The 20,929-nt window shown below is 43.5% G+C and overlaps 1 long non-coding RNA gene across 3 annotated transcripts; it reads left to right on the top strand.

The window, feature by feature from the left end:
- The first annotated feature begins 6,485 nt into the window (after positions 1–6,485).
- On the top strand, positions 6,486–14,751 carry LOC147334314 (uncharacterized). 3 transcript variants are annotated; one of them, XR_015128435.1, is made up of 2 exons: positions 6,486–7,212; positions 13,386–14,751. It is a non-coding gene; the product is annotated as an uncharacterized LOC147334314 (long non-coding RNA). The 3 variants fall into 3 exon arrangements; XR_015128433.1 differs by having other exon boundaries at positions 13,370–14,751; XR_015128434.1 differs by lacking the exon at positions 6,486–7,212 and adding an exon at positions 7,590–7,929 and having other exon boundaries at positions 13,370–14,751.
- Positions 14,752–20,929: the final 6,178 nt, after the last annotated feature.

Raw genomic sequence — 20,929 nt, 5'->3', positions numbered from 1 at the left:
CACTGTTCAGTCACTGTACAAATCAAATCAAATCAAATCAAATTCAAATTTTATTTGTCACGTACACAGTCATACACAGTACGATATGTAGTGAAATGTTTGGACAACTGCTCGTGACCTAAAGAAAACAAAAAGGAAAAGGCTATGAATAAGATAGGAAATAAATATGAAAAATTAAAAAGGGTAAATTTAACTAGGAAGGAATAAGATAAAATATATAAATTAAAGTTGAAAATAAAATAACTGTACAACAAAATACACAATATAGAACTATATAAGAATGTATGAAGAAATATAAATATAAATAAATATATACACAATAACAGCAGCTGTACAAGTATTAACCGGAAATGAAGAATGTAGTGACCAGTGTTGTGCAATCCACATTATGTCTTGTGCAGTGCAAATATGCTTAAAGTGATTTAAGTGATGAAGTGAAAACAAAGTCCAGAATGTCCAGTGTGTGTAAGAACTGTATGTGTGGGTCAGTACTGTGTGGTGTGATTGAGAGACCGTATCGCCTGCGGGAAGAAGCTCCTCCTCAGTCTCTCTGTGTTGGTCTTCAGGGAGCGGAATCGCTTTCCTGACCTCAACAGAGAGAACAGTCGTTGTTGGGATGGCTGAGGTCCTTCACGATCTTCCTGGCCTTGGTCCAGCACCGCCTGCTGTAGATTGAGTGCAGGTCAGGGAGCTCGGAGTGGATGGTGCGCTCAGCTGACCGCACAACCCTCTGTAGAGCTCGTCTGTCCTGCATGGTGCTGTTCCCGAACCAGGTTAAGATGTTTCCCGTCAGGATGCTCTCTATGGTGCACGAGTAAAAGTTCCTGAGCACCTTGGAGGGCAGTTGGAAGTCTCTCAAGCGTCTGAGGTGGTAGAGACGCTGACGGGCCTTTTTCACCACGGTGTTGATGTGACAGGACCATGACAGGTCCTGCGTGATGTGAACTCCGAGGTATTTGAAGCTGTCCACTCTCTCCACTGGGCACTCGTTGATGACAGGGGTCTGGTAGTTCCTCTCCTGCTTAGTGCTGAAGTCCACTATCAGCTCCTTTGTCTTACTGACGTTTAGAAGGAGGTTGTTCCTCTGGCACCAGTTCTCCAGATTCCTAATCTCCTTCAGGTAGGCTGTCTCGTTGTTATCAGAGATCAGGCCCACCACGACGGTGTCGTCAGCAAACTTGATGATGGTGGTGGAGCTGGTAGTGGCCACACAGTCATATGTGTACAAAGAGTACAGCAGGGGGCTCAGAACACACCCCTGGGGGGGCTCCAGTGCTGAGAGTGGTGGAGGCTGAGATATGTCCACCCATCCTTACTGCCTGTGGTCTGCCAGTTAGGAAGTTGGAGATCCACTGACACATAGATGAGCTGAGTCCCAGATGCTCCAGCTTGGTGGTGAGTGTGGAGGGAATTATGGTGTTAAATGCAGAGCTGTAGTCTATGAAGAGCATTTTAACATAATTCCCCCTTCTAGCGTCCAAGTGAGTGAGTGATGTGTGGAGGAGATGAGAGATGGCATCGTCTGTGGAACGATTTGGACGGTAAGCGAACTGTAGTGGGTCCAGTGTGTCTGGTAGTGAAGAAATGATGAAGTCTCTGACCAGGCGTTCAAAGCACTTCATCACTACTGAGGTGAGGGCTACAGGGCGATAGTCATTGAGAGAAGCAGGGTGGGGTTTCTTCGGGACAGGAACAATGATGGACTCTTTGAAGCATGTGGGGATCACCGACTGAGATAAAGAGATGTTGAATATCTCCGTGAACACAGGAGCTAGCTGGTATGCGCAGTCTCTTAGGATACGACCTGGGATGCCGTCTGGTCCTGTTGCTTTCCTGGTGTTCACTCTCTTGAAGGCTCTCCTTACTTCATGCTCGGAGATGACGAGCACGTTTCCGGGGCTGGCAGTATCTTCCTGTCTGCAGCCGTTAGCGCCGCTAGCACTAGCATTGTTGGAGTCCTTAGCTGCAGCCTCGAAGCGAGCATAGAAAGTGTTCAGCTCGTCTGCCAGAGTCACGGCCGCGTTCGTCATACCGGTTGTTGGTGCTTTATAGTCCGTTATTGTCCTTAGTCCCCGCCACAGGCTCCTAGAGTCACTCTGTTGGAGTTGTGACTCTAGTTTCCTCCCGTAGCGCTGCTTTGCCTCTTTCACCGCCCTCCGCACGTTATATGACGCGGCTTTGTACGGGTCCATGTCCCCCGTCGTGAGTCCCGTGTTGTAGGCAGCGGTGCGGGATCTCAGAGCTTCGCGGATGGTTTTATCCACCCACGGCTTCTGGTTGGGAAACGTTGTGATAGTCTTTGTCTCCACGGTATCATCCGCTAGTTTCCCGATGAATCCCACAACCGCTTCCGTAAACACGTTGACATCATCATCGGAGCTGTTCCTGAACATGCCCCAGTCTGCGTCATCGAGTGCGTCCTGTAACGCGGCCACCGATTGATCCGTCCAGCGCGCGACCTTCCTCTGAACCGGAACTTCCTGTTTCAGCCTTTGTTTGCATTTTGGCATGAGGAAGATGGCGGCGTGATCAGATTTGCCAAACGGAGGGCGGGATTGTGCCTTGTAGCCGTCCTTGACCGTAGTGTAGCAGTGGTCCAGTGTCCTTTCACCTCTGGTGGGGCAGGTGATGTGTTGATAAAAGTTCGGCGCTGCGCGTTTGAGGTTGGCGCTATTAAAGTCCCCCGTCACAATAAGCGCCGCGTCCCGGTGTTGTGTCTGGTGCTGTGTGAGTGCCTCATGCAGCTCGCATAAGGCGGTGACCGTGTCCGCTTGTGGTGGAATATAAACGGCACTTATAATGACCGATGTAAATTCCCGAGGTAGATAAAAAGGACGACACATGATGGACAGTAGTTCCAGATTTGGTGTGCAGGAGCGTGTGAGAGGAACAACGTTCGCACTGTTGCACCAGTTGTTGTTCACCATTAAACACACGCCGCCTCTCCTTGACTTCCCCGAGTCCCGTGTCCTGTCCATGCGGTGAACCGAGAAGAACTCGGCCGGCTGGATGGCGTGGTCCGGCACCGCTGGGCTCAGCCATGTCTCGGTGAAGCAGAGGAGATTGCAGTCCCGAATGTCTCTCTGGAACTTTACCCTGGCCCTGAGGTCGTCAAGCTTGTTCTCCAGTGACTGGACGTTGGCGAGCAGGATGCTAGGCAGAGGTGTGCGGTGTGCACAAGCTCTCAGCCTGTTCCTGACGCCGGCTCGCTTCCCTCTAGGCCGCCGCCGCCGCTTCCCTTTGTTCTCCCTCAAGATCTCACTCGGCCAGCTCGGGTCCGGAGTTAAAAACTTCGAATTGTGAGTACATTGTATACCAATAGAAACAAGAGTGTCACTGTCATACCTAATGTACCCAATGGAGATGATTTTGCCGATTTAGAAACGCTGAAAACTAACTTAAAAAACAAAGACAAAGAAAAAGTGGTCGGAGCAGTCGTGACCAGCACCATCTTTTATCTTTGCATGATTCTATGCATGATTGTGAAACAACAAATAAAAGGTTGACTGCACAAGAACTGAAGGGTGAGAGTCCTGAGGTTAAAGTGTTAGTGCAACCTGTGACAAATAAGAAGGGACAAGTGACAGCTGGGACTGAATGGACCAATGAGACCATGTAACACAAACAAAAAGTCACCTCACCCATCTCAGAAGTGTACCGTCCACTTCTTTAGTTGAGCAGAATAAAAGAAATTTGGCTAATTAGGCAGAGAAAAGACTCTAAATATGATTAAGGTTTCTTTTGCCCAATGTGCAGAGACTTTGAAAATGTTCTAATTAACAACTTTGAGAGCCTCATGAAGTGAAAGGCATCTGGCATCTTCTGGCATCTCTGTAACGGTGTGTTCACACCGAACGCGATGGACGCGAATAAAACGCCCCAAACGCCCCTAATTTGACGCGTGCACATTCGCGTCTCAACGCGTGTCCAAGAAAAATCCACATTCCTCCCACCGGAAATGTGGGAGGAATGTGGGAGGGAGTTGTGCCAGACCGGTATCTTTGCAAGATGGCAGCTATCGAGCTAGCGCTTGAAGAGAGAGTCTCCCTTCTCTATGTACTGTGGAGAGCAGAGCAGCAGCGTAAAAGACGTCCTCGCCGTACCTGGGTCCATCAGGTCCTCCAGAGGCATGAGCAGTTTGGTGAGTTTCACCACTTGCTCCAGGAGCTGCGCCTGGATGACAGCCGATTCCAGCGCTATCACCGTCGGCCAGTTTGAGGACCTGCTTTCCCTCGTCGGTCCCAGCATCGCCCGCCTAGACACCAACTACAGACGCTCAATCCCACCTGCAGAGCGCCTGTCTGTCTGCCTGAGGTTAGTAAAACTATTTAATACGGTAGTCCTTTATTGATATCTGTGCTAATATGCTAATCCATCCAGTTATACACTGCTAACATGGATGTGCTATGCTAACAGTGAATGCTGTCGGTGTTTACTGAAAGCAAACTGTGGTACAGAGACGACTGTTTATAATATTTCTAGTGATACTCAGAAGCTCTCATCAAGCCCCGATTTAATTCGATTTATGCTGTTATCAGTGTTTGCAATGATAGCATGGCTGTGGTGTCACATCAATGTATGCGCTCGGTGTTTGCTGATATCAAACTGTAGCATTAGGACCACTGAGTTAACCTTTGTAGTGATACTCACTCCTTTTTATTTAGACCTGGTTTAATTCTGGGATAGTTGAATATTTGTATATAATCCCTGCAGCTGTCAGACTCTATAGCAGGGGTCACAGCCTTTATTAAAACAGAGTTAGATAAAACTGTGAACAGTTTGGTTCATCTCTAGTTACATGGTTCTATCTTGATAAGCTGTCTTATCACAGATTAATTTTTCAAAAATATTAATGATTTAAGCAAGGAAAGGGCTACATGTCAACACACAACTCTTTATTTCTATTAATGTCTTACTTCATTCCTACCTGATTGACATGTTTAGGAATTATGAGTGATTGGCTCACTGTAGTTGTGAAAGTTGCTACCAATCAAATTATGATATGTTAAAGTTAAAACAAAACACAACTGTTTTAGATATTATCTAATATACATTTTGTAATTATCCTTATAATTACAAAATGTTTTATGTAAGATTTAAGTTTTGTGATTTATATCTGACATCACAAAAGTATTTTGGAATTTGAATAATGTATTTTGTAACTGCAGTACACATAATACTGATTTTGAACAATTTTGTCCAGGTTCCTTGTCACCGGGGACTCCTTCAGGACCATCGCGTTCAGTTTCAGAGTCGGTGTGTCCACGGTGAGCCAGATCACCCCCCAGGCAGCGACGTCCATCTGGGACTGTCTAGTGGACGACTTCATGGCTGTGCCTTCACCTGGAGACTGGCGGTCCATCACAGAGGGATTCCAGGAGCGCTGGAACTTTCCTCTGTGCTGTGCAGCTCTGGATGGGAAGCACTTCCAGACAAAGGCACCCCATATATCATATAGGAGACACACACATTGATATACACTAAATATTCATTTCATTTCTTTTTTGTGGTGCCCAAATTTATGCACCTGCTTGATTTTGTTTAAACAATTATTGCACACTTTCTGTAAATCCAGTAAACTTCTTTTCACTTCTCAAATATCACTGTGTGTGTCTCCTGTATGATATTTAACTGACATTTTTTATTGTAACAACCAACGATTTATACAGGAAAATAATGTCTATTAACAAGGTTGCCCAAACTTCTGCATCCCACTGTATCAGTATATTTTGTCATTAGTATAATATGAAATAAATTCTACATGTGTCAAGTTGTGTGCCAACATTTGCTGTGTAGTAGAACTGAGACATTAGTCATTATAAACATTTATTTGAAATAATATTAAAAGTCTCAAACAGAAAAACATTAAACATAAATATATAAAATATAAGAATTTACAGAGAGACAGGAATAAAAAGGACCAGCTGCTCTCCAGAGCAGGAACAAGGCTGAGGAGGAAATGCTCCATTGGAGACTGGTGTGGCCTCTTCAGGGACTCCAGGATGGCCAGCTCCACCGCCGATGGACCGTCCTGGGACCCGTCCCTCATCTGCCTCGGAGCCGTCCTCCTCTGTGGGCCTGTAAAACAGCACAAAACACAAAGAAATGAGAAGGCTGCTACTAGATTTTAATTTCAACATTGAAAAAAAAAAAAAAACAATAACAGGATATAATCAGATTGGTTGTAGATATTTAGTAAAAGGGAATCCCACCGACTAAAAAGGTATCAGTGCTTGCTGTACATATCTGTGGGTGCAGCAGCAGGAGCTCAGGGACTGGGGATGCTCTGCTGCAGAATCAGTTGGTTCTATCAATACAGTATTAAATGTTAACAGGTTGGATATAATAATCGTAGAGTAGACAGTGGTCCCTCATTTATTGCAGCAGGGGTTCTCAGAATAACTAGCCCCTGGTCACAGTTCTCACAATTGATTCTCAAAGTGCAAACCTTTGTAGATTGCAAAACGTAAAAGTATTATTGTTAGGTATTTTAGTACCATGGGAGCATTTACTGGATATTGTTTTATAGTGACATTATGCAGGAAAACTCTGTCATTCAATAAGGCCCCTTTGTTTTAGTTATTTTTCTCTTTGACCCAAGAATTGATGTGTGAGAATCACAGGCTGGTACAAGGTTGAAATACCACAGAGATCACTCCCTCAGCTACATTAGTTTCTTAATCTTTTAGACGCCTGTTGAAGGCCAAATGGTTTGTTTCAGATTTCACTAATGTAAGAACTCTTCGTTTTGTGCCTTGAAAATATGTCGCTGAGATAATCACAATTGTAGCTGAACTAATAAACTACACAAAGGATGCTTCTTCACCCAAGGGCAGGAAGACGCTGCCTTATCTTGGTCTGTACTGGTTTAAACTGATAATCTGCTGTCTCATGAATTTTACCCTCTATATAAACTGTTGTACTTGTGAATAAAGTTGAGTCACTTTGGGAAGACAATCTAAAGCAGTCTCTGTTTTCTTGTTCTCCCAAGCTGCTCCCGAGCTGCTCGTACTAACACGCTGAATGGCATGCTTGAATATTACTTGAGAATATATTTGACTGTGTTACAGACTAAGGGACATTCTCTGCTGATAGGTGAAGGTACATTCTCTGCTGATAGACGTCCACGCCTCGGAGGAAGCCGATCCACGGAGTAGGCCCTGGAAACAGTTTCCTTCAATTTTGGTGTCGAGAAGTGGGATCCTGACGAAGGTAGGCACTTGTCTTTTTATTTTATAAGACTGTGTTATGCCTTTCTCAGTGATCCACATAGAAACGGGATACGCTGACGAGGCCTTCTTCAGTGGCCCACATAGTAACAAGTGGGATACACTGAGGAGCCTTATTTAGTGGCCCACATAGAAACACAGGAAGTTGCCTGTTGTTTTGTAAATAAAAGCAGAAAGGACACAGGAAGTTGCCTGCTGTCATAAACTAAGAAGTTGCTCACCAGCAGAAAGGACACAGGAAGTTGCCTGGGGTCATAAAACGAGAAGTTGCTCGTTAAAAAGTGAGAAGTTGCTCACTAAAAACATAAAATTGCTAGCAAAAAATCAAGTAACCTCAGGTGTGCCACAGCAAAGATAGATACTAACTTAAATCCTTCAAAGCGTCTAAACCCCTCTGGAAATCACTGACCATGGGTCAGAATAATTCAAAGACCTTAGACGGGTCCGATAAAAACTCAAAATTAACTGTAAAACCGAAAAAAATAAAATATAAAATCACAAATAGCGGCTCAGTACGACTCCCACTTCCGGTTACGTTTAACCCACGCTCGCGAATCAATGAAGACTTCCATGATTACGTATCCAGGACATGCGGAAGTGCTTACGTGACTGATTTCGTCTCGAACTTAAGAACTATAACTTTAATGCATCCTAATGTATTTCCGGAGCCCTATCCCGAACGATTATCGCCAGAAAACAGGTCAGTAGAAATGTTAAATACTATTTGTGATAAGGAAAGTAGGCTGATTAAAAAGTCCTGTAAAAAATATATGATAGAATGTCGTGATGTGACCAATCGCATGCTACCACTATGGAAAAAAGGACCCGAGCCAGACGTAAATGCTTTAAATCAAGCCAGTGTAGGCTCTAGTAAATCCACTGCAGAAAAAACTAGCCTTATATGCCCATCCGTTCAACCTACGGCTCTGCCGCCTTATGATGAAAAAACAGAATTAATAGCTGCTGCGGCGGCTGCACGTCATCAGCGCGTATATCCTGATTTAACAGCAGAATCCCAAAGGAGTGAGGAAGGCACTGAAATGACACCTAAATCAGAAGAAGATGACTGGTTTAACCTAGATCAAAGACAGGAACGAGAATACACTGAACGAGAAAGAGAGTTACAGGAACATAAAAAGCAAACAAAACAGTTAATGACAGAGTGTGAGGAAATCATGAAAGATCCTTTAACTGAACGTACGGAAGCCGAACTGCAGGAAGCCGTTTCTGTCATAGATAATCATGTTCAGCGCCACACTAGAGTAGCGAATGGTTTAACTGTGCCAAAAGCAATAACTAACACCAGAAATTTAATAAGGAACTACTTAAAGCAGAAAAAAGAGGAAAAAACTCAAGAGGGCCCCCACAAAAACACCCGTTATAAAGAAAAGCAGGGATCACAATTTAATGACGTCAGCACCTCCCTCCCGTTCATGATAATAGGGGACATGTGTTGCATTCAACCCCCTAAAATTTCAGAGTTAGCAGCAACCATTAAAGAACTTCCCGATCCTCTACAAAATCCTACAGCCTTTGTTTCTGCATTACAGAGAAGTACCAGATACCACCACTTGGGTGGGCCTGACTATAGATATATATTATGTCAACGAATCCCAGGTGTGACTGAATCTCAGCTTATTGAAGAAGTAGAGGAACTAGACCCTAAAAATGACCAAGCAGCCAACACCTCCTCGTTTTTGTGGATAAATGATGACAAAATCACAGCCTTTTTTCAAAATCTAAAGAGATTTCTGCTCACAATGTCTAGAGATAAAATTGATTTAAATGCAGTAACCATGTGTAAGCAAAAGCCAGATGAATCCATTCTAGTGTTTATGAAACGTTTCACACACTGCTGGACTAATGAGGCATGCATGCCTGAAGGAGGAAATGATCAGATTTTTATAACAACATTCTTAAACAATATTCATCCAGAATGTTCACAACTATTGAAGCTGACTGCCACTGATAATCTCTATGACATGAAAATAAAGAACTTTATCACACTTGTCAAAACAAAAGCTGGTGCAGATCTTTTCCCCAACAGCACGAAGGCTAAAACTGTTAAGATGATGTTGAACTTTGATGTTGAAGGCTCAGAGGAAAGTGAAAAAATGATGTATGCAGGGGCCCCGTCCCCTCAACAAGCGCAGCAGGGAGATTTCAGAAGGAGAGATAGGAGTGGAGACGTATGTTTTTATTGTGGAATAATAGGACACTGGAGGACGGAATGCAAATCAGCAGCAGGTAGATCTCAACCACAAAACACAGGACCAGCTCCTGCCACTAGGCGTAAGCAGAGCTCTTACAGACAAGGTAACTGGCAACGCAGACAGGAATCACATCAAAATAATGGCCCCTTTGCACTTAGGCAGCAACCTTATAATCCACATTTTAATCCCCACCCATATGATAACGAAAGACTGGACCGACAATAGGGAGGCCCAGGTGAAGATGAGGGACAGTGTGAAGCACTACACACGATGCTGCATTTGCAATTGTCTCGTAACACAGAAAGCTTGCCCATGTTAGATATAGAGATAGGTGAAAAGATTTATTCCTTTTTAGTTGACAGTGGAGCCACTAAAAGTTCACTGTCTGGAAAATTCTATAGTGGGCCTGTTTCCTCTGTGTGCATCAACACCATGGGAATAAACGGAACTCTAGTGCAATGCCCCAAAACTCATTCTCTAAAAACACGCTGGGGCCCAAAACCAGATGAAATTACATATCATCCATTCATAATTATTCCAAACTCGCCTGTGAATCTATTAGGCAGAGATTTAATGGCAAAAATGAACTTGTGTATTTCATTTAACACAAAGGGTGAAATGTTTGCAGATACTGATAACAGCTATGTTTTCTCTGCCCTATGCACCGACACCATGGAGAAGGAACATCCTCTGTGTCAGCTGGACGCCTCAGCGGAGAATGAACTCAATATCCATCTGACTGGTATCCCACGTCACACTCTGTGTCAAAAACATGTGCAAACACCGTTACCAGGTAGCCCCATGCCTGGAAGCCACATATTTGTTTCTCTCACACTGTTCAACAACATGATAACTGCTCACACCAGTGAAGGCCAAACAGTGGTTTTGTCACATAACTCAGACATAGGCTATGACATCACTGCACCATGTCAACACATAGATCTAACCTACCCCATACACTGTACTATCTCTGCTGTCACATTGCCAGCTGAATATCAAAACATGACATTATGGTCAAGAGGTGAGAATGATGTAGGATTTATTGACTGTACACCTTATCATGCTCAGCTGAAAAACAACAAGCCGGTATATGTCAAGCAATATCCCATTTCCGCTGAAAAAGCCGCAGCCTTAGACATCATCATAGGAGATTTATTGACAGCTGGAGTAATAAAGCCCACAGTATCTCCATATAACACTCCTGTCAATCCTGTGCCAAAGCCTAACAAACCTGGCGTATGGCGTTTCACACAAGACTTAAGGCAAGTTAATGCAGTCATTATGCCTCTGCCACCTATTGTCCCAGATGTCCCCAGCATACTGACATCTATTCCAGCAACAGCCACACATTTTACTGTGGTGGATTTGTGCTCCGCCTTTTTCTCAGTACCTGTGCATATAGACACACAGCCGATATTTGCTTTTACACATAGAGATAAGCAGTACACATGGACTCGCTTACCCCAAGGCATGGTAGACAGCCCTGCGGCTTTCTCAATGGTAGTACGTGCTACCCTGGACGGCTTCACTCCTCCAGAGGGCTGTACTCTGATCCAGTATGTAGATGATCTCCTCCTCTGTGCTGAAAGTGAAAAACTATGTCAAACTGCCACACACATGCTACTCCAGCACCTCCAACAGACTGGCCACAAAGCATCAGCAAAGAAAATGCAGTACTGTCAGACTTCTGTTCAATATTTGGGATTTACACTGTCTCACGGACAACGTTCTATGACTACAGACAGGGTCAAAGCTGTGACCTCTGTCCCTAAGCCCACTACACAGAAAGAAATGCTGTCTTTCCTAGGCATGGTGAACTATTGCAGACAGTGGATACCAGACTGTTCTTTTCATGACCACATTCTGCGTGAATGCTGCAAAAAAGACAAGCCTCCTCGAATACTGTGGTCCACAGAAATGACTGCCTCTTTCAATGCATTACAGGGAGCGCTGACCTCCGCCCCTTGTTTGGGTCTGCCTGACTACCACTTACCGTTCCACCTGTACGTCACAGAGAACGGCACAACCTGTGCAGGTGTATTGGCCCAAGAGCATGGCTGTGGCTACCGTCCAGTAGCCTTCTACTCAAAGGTGCTGCCAGCAGTAGTTCAGGGGATGCCGGCCTGCCTGAGAGCAGTAGCAGCTTGCTCTATCATGATAAGGGACTGCGAGAAGCTCACACTCTCACATGACACTATTCTACACACCAATCACCAGGTCACGACCATTCTAGCAAACATAACTACACAACACATGACCGCACAACGTCGCTCAGGTTATGAAGCTACACTGACTTCAACAGCAAATCTCACTATAAAAGCAAGCAGCACACCCAATTCGCCAGCACACTTACTCATTCGTATGCTGTGTTCCTCTGACCGACAGGATGGTTCAGACGACCCTGACGATCATGATTGTATGACACGTATACAGGAATCCACAGCACCACGCCCAGACTTAGAGCAGACACCAATCCCAGACTCAGTCATTGTTTATGTGGACGGGTCCTGTTCAAAACCAAATGACAACTTATTTCTTTGTGGCTATTCGGTGGTGACATTGCCTGACATCATACTAGAGGCTCACTCATTACCATTTCACTCAGCACAAAAAGCAGAACTCATGGCTTTAATACGCGCCTGTGAGTTACATGCGGATAAGCGGGTAACAATTTACACTGATAGCCGTTATGCATTCGGTGTGGTGCATGACTTTGGCACATTGTGGAGACAAAGAGGATTTAGATCTGCTGATGGAAAATCAATCGCTAATTCTGACCTTGTTCAAAGACTTTTGCAGGCTATACAGCTGCCATCGGCAATTGCAGTTGTTAAAACGAAGGGGCACAGCACGGCTGACACAGACGAAGCAGTGGGAAATGCTCTTGCAGACGTAACCGCGAAAGCAGCTGCTGCCTCACAGCAACCACCCAGAAGGGAAGTATTATCTTTGCCTTTACAGCTGCCACTTGTCACGCTCCCAGACTATTTAGAAACAAATGTTGACCTAAAATTCATACAAGAGCAAGCCTCTGCCTTAGATTACACTTATTGGGAAAGTAATGATTGTACCTTGGATAACAGAGACGGCTTATACAAAAACCTTGAGGGTTTGATTGCCCTCCCATCTTCACTACTGCCAATCCTTGTCCGCCATTTTCACGGTGTGAGTCATGTCGGACAAAGAGGGGTAATAGGAGCAATAAAATCAAGATTTGTAATCGAGAAAACATCACACGCAGTAAAACGCATATTAGCAACCTGTCTAACATGTGCACGAACTAATGTAGGAAAACCAAAAGCAAAACATCAGCATTTACCACAACCAGATTTCCCATTTCATACATTACAAATTGATTTTACACACATGCCAGCACAAGGAAGCATCAAGTACTTACTGGTAATAGTGGACCAATTTAGTAAATGGGTAGAAGCTTATCCAACATCAAAAGAAACTGCAGAAGTAGTCTGTCAAAAGTTGTGCAATGAAATAATACCCAGATTTGGAATACCTCACCAAATTAACAGTGATAGAGGACCTTCATTCACATCAGAAGTAATTCAAAAGTGTGCTAAAACTCTAGCAATAGACTGGAAATATCATGTGCCATACCATCCTCAGAGTTCAGGAGTTGTAGAAAGAATGAATAGGACCATAAAAAATCGCCTGACTAAAGCAATGATAGAAACAGGAATGACCTGGATCAAACTACTTCCTCAAGTCCTCTGCGAGATTAGAATGACTCCATCCGCAGCAACCAAATTATCTCCATTTGAAATAATCATGGGAAGACCGTTTCCAACACCATGGTCAGCCTCCAGAGGGGCACCGCTATTGGAAGGGGACATAGACACTGCATTGTCTGACTATGTCCATAACCTGGTAGAAACACTGAATAATAACTATCAGAAAGTTTGTCTCTCTCAGCCTCTCCCTTCCATAGATCCAACCCATCCGTGGAAACCAGGAGATGCGGTATTGGTAAAGTCGCTAAAACCAAGGGCACTCGGGGAGGCCGCGTGTTCCAGCCCCCAGACTGTACTTGCAGTGACGAGAACCAGCATCCTAACAGACGGACAACCTCAGTGGATTCATGCCAGCAGGGTTAAGACCAGCCCCACCAAACCACCTAAGGCGTCGGATCAAGTAGATGACGTCTCCGGCGAGCCAGCGCCCGGATTCAATACACCTATAGATGACGACTCAGGCGAGCCAGCGCCCGGATCCAATCCACCTACACACACACAATCACTGATTAACACACAACGTCGGAAAGAGCCAAGACTCAGAAAGCCCTTTGATCCCCCGCCTGAACAACAACAAGGTACTCGAACATCCAGCAGGAACAGAAAGCCTAGAGTACCACACAATGTCTAACCTGATAAAGATAGACTCGTTTCATCCTGATAATGGAGAAAATGAAATGCCCATTGTCATCACACGAACCTGGGACCAGGCCAGGAGACGACTAAAGAACTGTCTTTTTTATATATTTAGGTTATTAATCATATCTACTGCATTAACCTTAGGATTTTTATTTACTATTTCGTATTGTAAAGTGCAACCCTGTTCACATTTCTGCAAGCCACATTTTCAATGATAACCCATATAGCTACTAGTACAGCTACTTCAATGTATTTGCAATTAGCACAAATTGATCCTGAGGATGTGCCAGATGTTACCAATGATGTTCCTGATGTGTATATTGAACATTAGGTTGTGAACTATTACATTTTATGATTTGCTTTTTATATTATGTTATTACATTTGTGATTTTTCCTTTCTATTTGAGTTATTATTTTTAAAAATAATAAAAGAGGGGAACTGTTAGGTATTTTAGTACCATGGGAGCATTTACTGGATATTGTTTTATAGTGACATTATGCAGGAAAACTCTGTCATTCAATAAGGCCCCTTTGTTTTAGTTATTTTTCTCTTTGACCCAAGAATTGATGTGTGAGAATCACAGGCTGGTACAAGGTTGAAATACCACAGAGATCACTCCCTCAGCTACATTAGTTTCTTAATCTTTTAGACGCCTGTTGAAGGCCAAATGGTTTGTTTCAGATTTCACTAATGTAAGAACTCTTCGTTTTGTGCCTTGAAAATATGTCGCTGAGATAATCACAATTGTAGCTGAACTAATAAACTACACAAAGGATGCTTCTTCACCCAAGGGCAGGAAGACGCTGCCTTATCTTGGTCTGTACTGGTTTAAACTGATAATCTGCTGTCTCATGAATTTTACCCTCTATATAAACTGTTGTACTTGTGAATAAAGTTGAGTCACTTTGGGAAGACAATCTAAAGCAGTCTCTGTTTTCTTGTTCTCCCAAGCTGCTCCCGAGCTGCTCGTACTAACACGCTGAATGGCATGCTTGAATATTACTTGAGAATATATTTGACTGTGTTACAGACTAAGGGACATTCTCTGCTGATAGGTGAAGGTACATTCTCTGCTGATAGACGTCCACGCCTCGGAGGAAGCCGATCCACGGAGTAGGCCCTGGAAACAGTTTCCTTCAATTATTATGCCGCGGTTTGTCTTCATCTGCCCGCCACTTTCGTGCGCCTTTTTCCCTCACGGTGCAGGTGTCTATTTCCGAATGAGGCTCATAGTTATGGGTGTTTTTGTGCTGTTTTTTCTATTGGACGCGATGGTTATCAAAACCAAACGTGATAAATTTGGCAAGCGCAGGAGATTTGTCAATCAGGCTGCAGAATGCAATGCTGTACTGTGCAATAAAAAATCAGCGAAAAAGCAAAGCAGTGACGGATGAACAGCGGGACCACTGTGTGCTGTTTATTAATAAACAATAAAATATATTCCTAAATGACAACATGCATAAAAGCAGAACGGTATTTGTACGTCAGTGGGAAAATAGCGGTGGCTTGCTAGCTTTTGTGCGGCTTCCCGGGTCAGTGAAAACTTTCAAAAGAGAAATGAATGAACTTACCAGGTTGCCCGATCTCTTCACATATCTTCCTCCAAGCTCGGTCCTTTTTATTCCTGTCTCGGTACTGAAAGCAGCTGGTGTTGTACAGCTCCGAGTTGTTTGCTACCGCATTGATTAGCCTTCCCCTCCATTGAAGTATGAAAGGCTTTGGCTGGATCTGCCCCTTTGACCTAGGTAACAGCCACGTCACCAGGCTCCTGATTGGTTGTCGCGGCGCGATTTGACGCTGGAGTTCAGATTTTTCCAACTCGAGCGGTAGACGCGAAACGCGCGTATGCACAAAATGCAACACAAAAACTCACGCGCGTGGTTTTATTCGCGAGTCAAACGCGCCAGACGCGCTACACTGACGCGCGTTTCACGCGTTTTCGCGTTTTCGCGACGCAAATCTGCTTCCGAATTTTCGCGGGACCCGCAATCGCGCGTCATCGCGCCTTTCCATTGACTTTACATGTAAACCTGACGCTCTATTCGCGTCCATCGCGTTCGGTGTGAACACACCGTGAAGCTGGCTATGAATACATTCTTGTGTGTTATGTAACGGGGAGAAAGAATAACTGAAATCCCCCTGACTGCTCCATCACAGCTGAGCTTGACACTCAGCCTTATGTGTTAACAATGTGTTGATGGTCAGAGTGGTAAACCAGAAGAGGTAAGTAGATCAAATTTAATATTAATAAAAGATAAAGATATAAGTCTGATCAATAGATTAGCAGAGACATGTAGTCTGAGTAGTGAGAATGTTTATTCTAATGTTTAGATTTTGTGTGTGTAGACATAAATGATCAATCATCAACCTTTTTTATGGGGTGGCTGTAGCTCAGGTGGCAGAGCAGGTGCAGAGCAGCCACTAATCAGAAGGTCGGTGGTTCGATCCCAGGCTGCTTCCTGGCTGCATGCCAAATATCCTTGGGTAAGATACTAACCCCATGTTTGCCTACTGGTGGTGGTCAGAGGGCCCGGTGGCGCCAGTGTCCAGCAGCCTCGCCTCTGTCAGTGCGCCCCAGGGTGGCTGTGGCTACAACATCGCTTGCCATCGCCAGTGTGTGAATGACTGAATGTAGTGTAAAGCGCTTTGGGGTCCTTAGGGACTAGAAAAGCGCTATACAAATACAGGCCATTTACCATTTTTTATTGTCTGAGTTTGAGAAGATAACGATGGGCGTCTCTAACTCGTCATTGTACTTTTGAACAATAATAAAATTCTGATTCATGTGTGAATTTACTGGATAGTTAAATATGCTCAATAATGATCAGAACATTATCTTTAAACACATATAATGTGAATGTCTCTCTGTGTGTGTGTGTGTGTGTGTGTGTGTGTGTGTGTGTGGTGTGTGTGTGAGATAACAGACCATATTATTGTGGCTGTAAAAACAGTGATGTCATATCCAGTATCCGTTAATCAAACATTAACATTTCAAACCAACGAGCAGCTCATCATAAAAACACATTTTTGTTTTTCTCGTTTAAATATTTATTATTACTCATTAATAAGACAAAAGTATTTCTTATTTGATTTATCAATTAAATAACTAATAGAATATTTGACTAATAAAATAATTGATTACTGCAGCACCAGTTATTATTTTCACATACAAGGTTTATAATTTGTTAATGTCCACTTTCTCCTCTTCCTCTGATATCAGTCCCCTGTTACATGCACAGGTAGACAGACTGTGTTACTTTGTATCTCTCTGCGTGCACCTGAGCGCCAGGTAAGCTAAACTACTGCTGCATTTAAAGTCCATCAGGTGATAAATGTGTAATGTGTGATAAATGATCGATTATTGATCAGAGGTTTGACAAACTGACCTCATGTTGGAGCACACAGAGACCTCCTCCTCCTTAGACACAGCAAACTGATGACTGAACACGAAGAGTTCGTGGACCGATCTGTGAAGCTCTCACCTTTGTCACACAAACCACACACACTTCTCGTGGTGCCTTCAGGGCCTCGCTGAAAACAGGTAAAAGGCTGATGGCTCAGATCGCTCATCCTCTCCTCTCCTGTCCTCTCGAGAACTTAATGGCCATAAATATAAACTATGTTAGGAGACGGAAGGCGCATATTTTAGAAAGGAGGAAAGCTTTCTGACGAGAAGGCTGGGCTTTCTGTTTTATATGAGAGGTACATGAAGGCACCACAAGGGGACGTTAGGTTTCGTTTCTGCATCTCAGCTGAGAGCGTCTCCAAAGATCACTGATCAGCCATTGATCTGTAAATGATTGATCTGAGGTCAGCGTTTCTCACTGAACGACCACTCAGTGACCGATCAGTCGGCGCATAATCGTTTCTTCATCGGTGTGTACTCAGTGGCGTGTCTAGAAAATTTTTGTTGGGGGGGCCAGGTAGGGGCACAGATTTGGAGAAGGGTGGCAGATGTAATTGGCAGATAATGTTAAAAAAAATTCTACCAACCATTAACCATAATTCAATAACCCTATAAACCAAATAACCGAATGTGCTTTTAACTCTTATTACAATGAGATTTTAACCACTACGGTGCAAAGTTTTTAGATACTGCGTTGATAAAGTACAAGAGATACAATCAGTGCTTTGTCAGTGTTTACTCAGCATTCAAGGACATCAATGTTTGCATAGTATTTTTACTGACATGTAGTGCACATATGTTTTGGGCAAAAACATTTTTGAATATTAAAATACGAACATTTGTAACAAACAATTGACAAATTAGCCAGTTCCAATGTAAAACTTTATCTGCCTGTTAAAAAAAGAAGATAATCTTCTCACAAACTGGTGTTTGATTTTGAAACAGGAAAAAAGTGGGGAAACAACTGAAAAGACTAACATTTGAATGAAACCTGAAAGCAAGTAAATACTTTCTATGCTGCCTTATGGTAAACTTTGGTAATATTGATAAAGAACAACACTGGCTGATGATGAAATACAGTCAGCTGGCATGGTGACACTGCCAGTATAACCTGCAGGGCTGGACTGGGACAGAAAATCGGGCATTTTGACTACAGACCGGCCCACCAGGTATTAAAGCCATAAAGCCTTTGAATGAAAACAAACCCTGTTGTGAAAGTGATGTACAGTCTTGTTGGTATATGTATGATTTCTATACATTTTACGTCAGATAAAAACTTTGGTTGTAAGATTTAGATAATTATTTAATAAAAGCGAGATATTTTAAATGAGAATAAGAAAGAAAAGTATTTCTTTGTGCCTTTCCCTGTTAATGCCCTACCTGGCCCCCTGGCAAAACTTTGCTAGACCCACCCCTGCACAGTTACCAGCTGTCAGCTACATAAAAAAGGATCCTGGTGTTATTTGTCTCTCAGAAACAGTTGATAACTTCAACTCATTCATGTCACCTAAAAGGTAAACCTGTTTCTCCATCACCTGTTCAGCTCTGATGGTTCAGTAAGGACATCTCCTGGTTTCATCTTCATGTTTCCCTCTCACCACATATCCAAACCGACATCATGACCAGCAGCTTTACAGCTGTGGCTCCAGCAAACATCAGCTGATACTTGAAATTAATATTAAATAAATTCTAACAACAGCTGATCAAGCTTAAACGTGCTGCTGTTGTTTAGCGCGACATCTGCTGGTTTCCTCTTTCTGGCACAAAGTGGGCGATAAACAAACAAGAGAGAAAAGCCGATCAGCTGATCATTGATCAGTTTCATGATTGAAGTAGCAACAGGAGAGGGAGAGGGGAGAGAATGAGAGAAGAGGCAGCTGTGCAGCATAAAGACAGAATAAATCCAGCTTTGTGTCTTTTTCCATTCTAGCTAAAGTCCGGGACAAACTGCGTCTCTTCTCAGCTCAATACGAAACGTGTAATATTTTCTCTGAATGAGGGACCATTCCATTTTTTTAAGGAGCCGTTGGCAACTCTACTAACTAACCTTATGAATAAAATAAAGTTCACTATCAGTAACATCATAGCACCCACCCAGCTGGCTAAAACGCAGTATGAGTTATTGCAACTGACAGTAAAAAGTCAGCAACATGAAAATAAACTCCACCTAAACTTAGTTCATATCTGACCCAGATAGACTGCAGGTCATAACTTCTTACCTGAAGTTCAGTTCACCTGACACTCGGACTGGCGGCTGCTTCGGGTCTCTCCTCCTGCCTCCCCTTCCCTCATCCACCTGTTGCCTCTGTGGAAGCCCCGCCATAGCCACCACCAAACAACGGAGTTATTTCTACACATCGACCAGCATCTGGCCAATCCACCACCCCTCATTGTTCATGCCTTTACAAAAAAAAATAAAAAATAAGTCACTGGGGATATGCCCGGTATGCCCGATGGCCAGTCCAGCTATGTTAACCTGCAACCAAATCTGCAGCTCCATACAGCAATGTTACGACTTAGATTATCTTATAACTCATAACTCTTATGTTAGCTGCCCTCAGTAGCATACTGTCTGAAATATTCCACAGCTGCAATAATTCTTTACGTGTTATTTTTTCCTTGGTATTCTAATTTCACCGAAGTTTACTAAACTCAACAAACTTAATATTACTTACCGGGACATTTATTCTGTCATTTTCTTTCACCGAAAAATTGTTTCCTTCAGTGCCATCTTTCGCGCTTGGCTCTCCTACCTTTGCTAACGTGATGCACATAGCGCGGAAGCCGATGCTGCATTCACTTACACTCGGATATCTGAGCGTCACCGTGAAAACATAATCGGACATTTGATATTTGATTGAATTTTATTGTTTTGCCTTTGGGGTGGCACCTGGGGTGGCCAGTCTGGTTGGGGCCACCCCGCTGGACACGCCATTGTGTGTACTCTGAGGAAGAGGAGGACTGTTTCCTGTAACATGACGTGAGTTCGCATTAGCTTCACAGCTGATTTCCGACTTTCGAAAACTTTCCCAACTGAAACCCCCCCCCCCCCCCCCCACACACACACACACAAACTTCGTTCTTATAAAACAAAACTTAATGTTTTACTTTCTTTTTCTCGCATTTTTCTTTATTGAAAAATTCATTATAACTTATAATAATCAATGAAAGCTCCTGAATCCCAAACAGCTTAATTTATAATTGTTTGCTGTGATCTCATCTTGGCACAGAATCCTGAATCAGAGAGTAAATTAAACAGGAAACACAGAGAAAGTGTACACAAGTAACAAGACAGCAGAAGCTTTGCATCCACGTTTGAAAGTCAAGTGAGGTAGAAGAACAGGCCCTTTACTCAGATCTGAGGTACTGATTTCACAAGTAATTTATTTATAGTGTTTAAATGTATATTAACCCTTGATCACATAGATGTGATCACAAAAACAACAAGACAGCAGCTCGTCTTTCTGCAGCAGCTGAGGTGGTTTGGTATACTCACTTCTATTGATGTTATTCTGTGTGTCTGTATCACAAACTGCCAAGACCACAAAGCTCTGGAGGAGGGTCAGATCACAACGTATCACCTGTCTGAACTGCCAGTCATTTGGGACAGCAGTGGAGGCACGGCGGGGGTATGGACTGATTTTACCCATGTGTGGCTGATGCCACCACACCCATCCTCATGCACTCATATGCAG

This window comes from Aulonocara sp. 'chitande type north' Nkhata Bay, linkage group LG3, assembly GCF_057382095.1.
Source record: "Aulonocara sp. 'chitande type north' Nkhata Bay isolate Kocher_YH1m ecotype deep benthic linkage group LG3, A_spYH_male_GT1.1, whole genome shotgun sequence".
Taxonomy (NCBI): Eukaryota; Metazoa; Chordata; class Actinopteri; order Cichliformes; family Cichlidae; genus Aulonocara; species Aulonocara sp. 'chitande type north' Nkhata Bay.
Note: the sequence above shows the minus strand (reverse complement) of the source record. Positions and strands in the feature narration are given on the sequence as shown.